This window comes from Vulpes vulpes, chromosome 14 (assembly GCF_048418805.1).
Source record: "Vulpes vulpes isolate BD-2025 chromosome 14, VulVul3, whole genome shotgun sequence".
Taxonomy (NCBI): Eukaryota; Metazoa; Chordata; class Mammalia; order Carnivora; family Canidae; genus Vulpes; species Vulpes vulpes.
The window spans coordinates 82,778,529-82,785,771 of record NC_132793.1 but is presented as its reverse complement, the minus strand read 5'-3'; the positions used below and the strand labels follow the sequence as shown (position 1 = coordinate 82,785,771).

General features: G+C 38.1%; 1 pseudogene; it reads right to left on the bottom strand.

Moving 5' to 3' along the window:
• Positions 1-1,406: 1,406 nt before the first annotated feature.
• LOC112907111 (protein SET-like) lies at positions 1,407-2,556 on the bottom strand (annotated as a pseudogene).
• Positions 2,557-7,243: the final 4,687 nt, after the last annotated feature.

Sequence of the window (7,243 nt, the reverse complement as noted above, 5' to 3'; positions counted from 1 at the left end):
TTAAATTTTCTTAGCACATTTGGAATAACAGTCCTTTATCAGATATGTGTTTTGTAATTATTTTTTCATTATTTTCCCCTTCTCTTATCAGTGTCTTTCATAGAGCCGAAGGTTTTAATTTTAATTGAGCCCAACTTTTGAATTCTTTCTTTTTTTATGGATTATACCTTTGGTGTTTTACCTAAAAAGTTTTCATCAAAGATTTTCTTCTGTGTTATCTTTTAGGAGTTTTAGAGTTTTGTATTATGTTTAGATATGCAATCCATTTTGAAATGGTTTTTGTGAAGGGTATAATGTCAGTGCTCAGCAAGGATATGTGTGAGAGAATGATTTATGTGCCTGAGAGCCTAAGAGGACATATTTCAAAAGGTTCAGAGAAAAGAGGGACACAATCTCATGGCAGGAATCTACGCAAGAAGAGGAGAAGCAATCCACACTTGAATTCTGATTCAACAAGGAGGAAAAAATAGAAAAACACTTAAGGAAACAAGTATTCAGTACTCCACAATGAACTGAGTTTATTTTTACCGTGTGTGTGTGTGTGTGTGTGTGTGTGTGTGTGTGTATACACATTTAGTTTTATTGTAACAAAGCAACTTGTACACTTTTAACGTTTAAAACTAAGCATCTTTCCCTTCCAGTGAAACAAAAAGAAAATTTAAAAATAAACAGGAACAAAATTACAATAGAGAATGTCAATTCCAAATAAGATCCTCTGGTTCTGCTGATTCCCCCATTGAGTGGCAGGGCTCAAGTCATCATTAGGAGAGTTTTATTTTAAAAGTGTCATCTTAAACTGCAAGGATGTACATTAAACATCACAATTAAACATGCCAAAGGAGAAGCCATGTTGCCAAAATGCCCACTTAACCCACCCAAACATCTCAAACCCACCCTTTGATGACCTTCTATAACCCCATTTTTTAAAGTTTTTTCTTTTTTTAAACAAGATAAAGTAGACAGGTACATGTTGGTAAATGCTAACTGTCCACTTTCACATAAAGACACAGTGTAATCTCTGAGCTCAATATACAGAGAAAGGAGGAAAAAAGCTAGAATTCTATGCACTACTACACAGGGGCCTAGCACCCTCCAGCTTCCAGCAGAGCTAAGGGAGCAGAAGGTTTTTCTTTCTTCCCACAGAGCAGTACTGTAGTGTTGATTCCATAAAGTTTTTGTTGAGACAGGAAGGGATAAAAATGAATTTGGAACAGAAAGCGGTAGAGATTCTTTTCCCACTGTATTCTGCTCAAGGTGTTTCCCCCCAAAATAAGTTGAGAACCATGGTATAAAGGGAGAGTAAAAGAGACTTCAAAAAACAGGACGAATGAGCACAAGAGGAGGGGGGGACAAAAGAGATGCAACTTGCTCCCAGGGACTGGAGAAAATTGGAATGGAATGTTGGAATCCATCAGTGTTCCATTAGTCATCTTCTCCTTCATCCTCCTCTCCTTCCCCGTCATCATTATTGTCATCTTCTTGACCTTCATCCTCATTTCCTTCTTCATCAATATCTTCCAATCCTCCTCCTTCTTCTTCTTTCTTCTTCTTTCTTCTTCTTCTTCTTCTTCTTCTTCTTCTTCTTCTTCTTCTTCTTCTTCTTCTTCTTCTTCTTCTCCTCCTCCTGCTTCTCCTCCTCCTCCTCCTGCTTCTCCTCCTCCTCCTCCTCCTCCTGCTTCTCCTCCTCCTCCTTCTTCTTCTCCTCCTTCTCCTTCTCCTTCTTCTCCTTCTTCTCCTTCTTCTTCTTCTTCTTCTTCTTCTTCTTCTTCTTCTTCTTCTTCTTCTTCTTCTTCTTCTTCTTCTTCTTTCTTCTTCTTCTTCTTCTTCTTCTTCTTCTTCCTTCTTCTTCCCTTCTTCATCATCCATATCTGGAACCAATGGATTTGGCCAAATATCTTTCATGACCTCTCCTAAGTCATCTGCACCTGCATCAGAGTGGTCAGTAAACCAGGTGAAGAAGCTCTCTGGTTCTTCGTGCTGTCTCTTCCTGATGGCTTTATTCTGTGTTTACTTGAATGTTTTGTCAAATCCTTTCCAGATTTCCATTTGATTTCAGTGGACTTTGAAGATGGATCACCACTCTCATTCAGGTGAAATTCTTTGGAGAGAACTTTATTTTTGAAGTAAGGGTTTTCATCAAAATAAAAAATCTATTCTGTAACCTGATTTAATATCTTCAAATTCTGTCACTTCAACTTTTGTCAAATAATGAAGTGCCTCTTCATCCTCCTCCCCAGGCAGTGCAGACACTTGTGGATGGACAAATGTTGTTACCCCAAAATTGGAGATTTTGGTGATCAATTCTGACCTCTTGTGAAAAAATGGTTGGTGGAGTTTGTTATATTTCTGTTCTACTTTCAAAATATCCTCACTGGCTTGTTCATTAAGTCTGTCTATTTTACTTTGTACTTCATCAATATGTTAAATTGCTTCTTGCTGTTCTTTTTCTCCCTTCAGCAAGTGCTGAGAGGTCGATGTTTCCTCCGGTTTGGGGGCAGGAGGCAGCCTTGGTTTCTTCGTTTGATGCCCGAGCAAGGACTGGCATTTCGGGGCCATGCTGTGAGGAGGAAACTCCACTAAACCAGGAGAGAGGCACATCTGGAAGAAGCTCTGATTACTCCTCCCCCCCATTTTTTTTTTTTTAGACTAGAAAGTTTCCTGGACAAGTAAAAAGTATGGACTTCACAACTAAGCCTTTTGTAACATATTTCCAGGTATCTTGTCCATGAAGTTGATTTCAAGGACAATTGGAAGCTGGGCTAAAGGATATATGTCAACCACTAACCAGTGATGATTCCTCAGGGTCCTGGTTACTGGATTGAGAACTGTCTTGAGAGGTCCCATTGGAGGGCTTCAGAGCTTGGTTGTTGGCCTTGTCCTGATCTACATTTTTAGAATAATTTAGAAGTACCTACATTAAGTACCTCAAATTTGTGAATGATACCGTGAAAAAAACTTCTCCTTCAGCAGATCAGATTATGGGCTGACAGGCTGAGACAAAGATGGAGGAATGACTCTGCATTAGCAGGGATTTAAAAAATAAATGGCAGGAGAATTTGAAAAAACAAAAACAAAAACAAAATATTGGGCTTATTTAAGGATACAGGTTTTCAAGAACAGTAAGATGTTGGTGAATAAAAGACTCCCAAAAGTCGCTTTATTGGTGATCCCCCCACCACCACATGCAGGGCTTGGCCTCAACCTTGCCTGAGTCAACTGTGTAGACTGTAGACTATGTAGTCAGTCTGTGCTGTTAGGAGCTAGAATTATACAGTCATATCCACAGAGCTTTCCAGAAGTGAATGCAGAAAGTTCAACATCAATTTCCATATTTTAGAAGAGAAATTTAATGCTTAGTCTCTTCTTGCCAGTGCTTCCAAACTGCCTCAGTACCTCAATGGGCAAATCACAAAAAGCTCCTGATGTTCCCACCTAAACCTTTGAGAGGCTCTGTCCAGGTTCTTGACTTCCATGTTAAACAACTTCATTTGTCTGAGGGCCTTGTTTGTAATCCATTTCCTCAATCACTGGCTCTACCTCCTGGCTAAAACTCTTCAATGTGATGTTTTAAAAGTTGAGTTGTATTGGCCTTGGGATTTGGATAGGGCCCTTTTAAGTCTCTCTTTCTTTCCCAGTTCTCCTTCTTAACTGTATTTTTCAGACTAAGTTTCCCTATCCATGCAAGAAGTGATTTAGACAATGTCTGATTCTAGGCAAGCACCTGGGAAGCACTGTAGAGAGGATTCAAATATCAGACGTCAGATAAAGTGAGAGGCCTATAAGTCTTGTAGTTCAATGAGTCTGTATCTGTATTTCTGTTAACAAGCTACCTGAAAGGTGAAAGTCATTAGACCTACCACCAAATAGATTTATAAATAGATTTATATTTGCAGGAAATATAGAAGATAGACATAGATGAACAATTATATGATCCTACAAAGAAGCCATTTCTCCAATCCAGAATGGGGTCAAGGTGGTAATCCAAGGACCAGGTTTCATCTACAGATTGAAGGCATAGAAGTGAGGGGATGGAAAACTCATATGATAAAAGAAAAATCAGAAGCAAATATGTAGACCTAATTGGGTCCTGACTCAAAATAAATCAGCTGTGAAGTTGGAACATAGATATATGGGAAGTTCATTATACTATTTTATGATTTTGCTTATTTGAAGTGTCTTTAATAAATTTTTAAAAATCTTTCTAGAAGGAGAAAGAAAAGGATTGTCACTGTATTTTGTTGTATTAACAGACTTCGATGTTTTCAAATAATATTTAAAAGCTGCTTGTATTTCTTATCTGTGGAATTGAATTCCTACACAATTTCATATTAAAATCAGACCTGAGAGAACAAGTGAAGAAACCAATAAGGACTACAGTTTGGAAAAGTCTTTGATAGGGAGAGCCAAGAACTAGTATCTCCTCTGAGAATGAAAATGTTCTTTTTCTTCCCAAAGGCACACAACTGGGGGAAGCTATTAATATACTACTGGGTTAAATTTAATTCACAGGGAGATAGACATTCTACAATATCCTCAAATGGATACTGAAGGTCTTAATTGCAACAGCAACCAACAGCAAATCATAAGAAGCATATAGCCGAGAGGAAATCACAAATAAATGGCTAGGAAAATACATTTGCTTAAATGGCAATGCAATTTGGAGTTGTGTCTTAAGTATTGTACTGTGAAATTTCAATTAGGAGCTAAGTGCTGTGAAATAGGCTGTGCTCAAGGACTTTGGCCAACCATTAGGCGTGCATTGTGATTTTGAGTATGATATAGACAGAGCAGACTGAAAATTGATATTTTGTTTGGAGTCTAATGTTTTGATGTCTCTTGAAAGTGTGTGTTTTCCATTGTAGGGGATAGGATTGGTGTACCTATTTGTATATGTGATGTAGAAAATGTACAAGATGCTGTGTAAAGTGTTAGTCTAGGAGTAAAACACAAAGTAGGACAGTTCCTGAAGACTTGGTACACTTGAGTTCCTTTAGTGGAAAGAAAAGAGACTTCATTATGGTCCCTTCAGACAGATTCATCATTTGAAACACAAACACTAGAAGCACACAGTTAATGTATGTGGGTAAAGCATAAGTTTTACTATAGACAGAAGTAGTCCTAAGGCCGGAGTTCCAGAACTGATTGTGATAAGATGAAGCACGGTTAAATATGTCTTTGGCTCTATCTCTTCTAGAGTGCTGGGACAGAGTGGTTTTGTTTCAAAAACGTTCTTAGAGTTGGTGAATTTAGTCATGATTATGGATCCATCTCTCTATTTTGGGATTCCAGGTCTAATTTTAGGAAAAGATCTAATTTTGTCAGCTAATGTTAAAACTGTCATTGTCATCTTGCTAGAAAAATCATGGAAGGGTTGTCAAATATTGCCAAGACAATCTTTCAACGATATACTTGAATCCAGCATGAGTTTGCCTTCAGGGTCCATGCGGACAACAAATGTAGCCAGGATCTTTTGCCAGGCATTAGAGAGTGTTGGTAAAACAAAGACTAACATATTTCCAGTCTCATTAGGAAAGAGCACCAAATAGAGGAGATGCGGGATTTGGGAATCTGTCATTTAACTTCAATTCTGAGTCTCAAGAGCTGCGTGTCTTTATGCTGACTTAATTGTACCTTGGTAGCCATTATAACAAAATGCCACAGATTACGTGGCTTGGAAAACAGACATTTATTTCCCACAATTCTGGAAGCTGGAAAGTCAAGGTGCTAGGTGTTTAGATTCCTGGTGAAATTTCCCTTGCTATATGTATCCTTGTGTATTGGAAAGAGAAAATGGCTCTGGTCTCTTCTACTTATAAGGACTCTAATCCCAACATGGGGATTTCACTCCCATGACCTCATTACTTCCCAAAATCTCCACTTCCAAATATTATCATATTGAGGCTTAGGGTTTCAACATAAGAGTTTTGGGTGGACACAAACTTTCAGTCCATATCTGTCACTCTTAGCTTCAATTTTATAATAAAAGAAATAAGAACTACTTTATTACATTTGATGAAAATTACATTCAATAATAAATACTAGATTCTTTCTAAGGGAATACTTAACAAGAAGACAGATATTTAATCAGGAAAGCACAATGCCATGTAATACATGATAGCAACTTAAATAAGGTGCAATGAGAATGGGGGTAGGAGCAATTTTCTGCATTAGTGAGGACCAAGGCATGGACTGAATGAGGCAGTGAGCAGCAGCTCCATATGAGTTCATCTGGGGAAGCCAGCTGAAGCTGAATATCTCATCATGATTGTCAATTAGCTGTGTGGCCTCAGAGAGTGATTTAACTTCCGAGACCTGTAATTTCCTCATCTGTAAATCCTCGTACAATATCATTAAGATTTTTAAAATTCTTTAATTAATATTTAATCATAGTACATTAATAAGATTCATGTATGAAAAATATGAAAAGTGGTCTGAGAGTCTCTCCTCAGCTGTTCCCATTTGGTTCCCATTTGTTCCCAGTAGGTTCCATTTCCCTACTCCACGAAATGTTATTTTTTCAGAGATGTTTGTTTTATTTTGTTTTACTTGTATTTATTTTGGTATATACAAGCCACATTTCCCTATTCTCTCTTTCTAATTTAAACAAAATGGTTACCTTGAGCTTACACTGTTTTACAATTTGCTTTTTTCCCTTAATATACTATATATGAGAATATTTTAAATTGTTGAAAGCTGGTCTCAGGTACCCATCTTTAGAGACTGAATTATTAAGTTATTTAAAAGTCCTGGTTATAAGCTGATTTCATATCACAGAAAGCCAGGATATATCCCATTGTGACACTCTTCACCTTGGACACATGCAATCATCACTGTTTGCTGTGAAATATCACCCACATGCCACAGGTGGCTCCCTGATGCGACTATGTGTCCCTCACCCCTCCCCAGTGCTCCAGCCCAGAGGACTGTCACTGTTTCATAGTGTGGCATGGGTGTGGCATGCCTGGTCATTTCTCACACCAGCTCCACACTGAAGAACACAGCCACATGGGCATGGCATGCATCATGCTAGTGGTTTCAAGTCAGACTATTATAAAATAGCTGCCTTCAAGAGTGATCTAAAACAGATCACCACAACAGTATGTTGATGTTTTCTCAGGTCTCCCCAAAAAGAATTGCCCATAGTGCTCAGTATTGATCTTTAAGACAGCATTGTCAGAGGTAGTCATTATGATTTGTCATGATTGCATTTGTGAGGTTCATGAAGGCAATCCCTACCTGTCTT